General features: G+C 45.2%; 1 non-coding gene across 1 annotated transcript; it reads left to right on the plus strand.

Annotated features, from left to right (window-relative positions):
• The first annotated feature begins 913 nt into the window (after positions 1–913).
• On the plus strand, positions 914–986 carry TRNAT-AGU. The gene has a single exon. It is a non-coding gene; the product is annotated as a tRNA-Thr (tRNA).
• The last annotated feature ends 764 nt before the right edge of the window (positions 987–1,750 follow it).

Consider the following 1,750-nt stretch of genomic DNA (forward strand, 5'->3'; position numbering starts at 1 on the left):
GACAGTGGATAAGACCAATGCACTCCTCAACTGTGCAGTGTCTGTGCTGGAGAGTGTGGTGGGAGATGGGCGGCAGCCACATGGACGTAGGTCAGCAACACGATCAGCTGAGGGTCTACAGGGCTGTGCCCCTTCACACTCCCGTAGTGGTAGTACCACCAGCATTACCAAAGGGGGGTGCTGTCCGCACCACAATGCAGCAGACCATGGGCAAGTGGTCCTGGACAGTCCTGTCAGGGACACAGATCCAGCAGACAGAAGTCACCATCAGGGATTAGTACTGCATCCGGCCTTGTGTCTGATGGTGCCAGTGAGACCCCTGACAGGACCATTTCACATGTCCGTGGCCAAAGATGATGAACTGTACACCCTGTCATGTACGATCCACAGCTGTCCAGCATATCCCTGTGTAGGGCAGCCTCATGGTGTGACTGTGTGCATACAAACACACACACACGTCACCAACACAGCCAGGTCACCTCCAGACACACCCACACACACAATCTTTGCATGGTCCATTCATAGAACACCCATCCAAACACACACACATATGTCAACCGTATGGCCCAGCCTAGGCCTCTAGCAAACCCACACAACACCCTGTGCATATGATGATACCTGTGCACATCCCTGTCATCCATACCACCAATGAAGGGACATGCTAATATGGCTCTGATGCACAGGGTGAATTAAGTACAGTTTAGCTATTTAATATTGGGTTGGGAGGGTAGCCTAATGGTTATGGTGTTTGCCTTACAAACACAAGGTGCAGGGTTTGAGTCTCACAAGGGATAATTGGCTAGGCTTACAATGGCTCGCAAGGGCAGTTAGCCTAGTACTAACCTATGAACCTATACCTGTGGCACTGGTGAGGTCATGGGTGAGACTGTCCCAGGCCTCCATTTTTTAGAGTAGCTCTGTAGCTCAGGGGTTAGAGCACTGGTCTAGTAAACCAGGGGTCATGAGTTCAAATCTCATCAAAGCCTGTGTTTCCCTTCTACCTGAAAGGTCGAATGTTACAGTGGTTAGTGTGTATGCCTTTCAATTACAAGGTGCAAGGTTTGATTCTCACCACTGGAAAGAGCTTTACAGATTGAAAGTATATATTGGATAAGGCATTGGCCTCCTAAGCCAAGGATTGTGGGTTCGATTCCCATCTGGGGTGATATAATCTTGATACAAGTGAAGCTTTAGGGAGGCGGAAGCCAAATACACTCTGGCTAGGCTTATAAATGCCCTAGGGCAGACAGCCTAGTATCTACCTATGAACCTATAATCTAATTTGGAGGCGGAAGCCAAATACACTCTGGATAGGCTTATAAATGCCCTAGGGCAGATAGCCTAGTATCTACCTATGAACCTATTATATTATTCCATTTAAATTACAATTGGTATATTTAGGTGGCTTTTGTTTCTTTTGATGTTGGATGGATTACCATCAGCATTAGGGTTACTGGTTGAGACGAATGTCAAACCAGTTACCACATTTGGTTGTGGTCTTGTTTCATTGGGACATATGCTTTATATATGTTATTATCGCTTTTGATCTAATGATGTATTGGATTACTGTCTTTTTATCATCTATGGTCAGCATTTTGCTGGTCAATATTAATCACTGAATGGTCACTTATAGTAATGGGGTTTCTAATAATATAAGGCTAGTGTTGGTGCATTGACTGCAACAATCCAGACATCTTTAAATACCTTGAACTTGATTTTTTCTTTTGCTTTTTTCCAATATAAACATATT

Source organism: Protopterus annectens, chromosome 1.part2 (genome assembly GCF_019279795.1).
Source record: "Protopterus annectens isolate FY-2018-M chromosome 1.part2, PAN1.0, whole genome shotgun sequence".
In the NCBI taxonomy this organism is placed as follows: Eukaryota; Metazoa; Chordata; order Ceratodontiformes; family Protopteridae; genus Protopterus; species Protopterus annectens.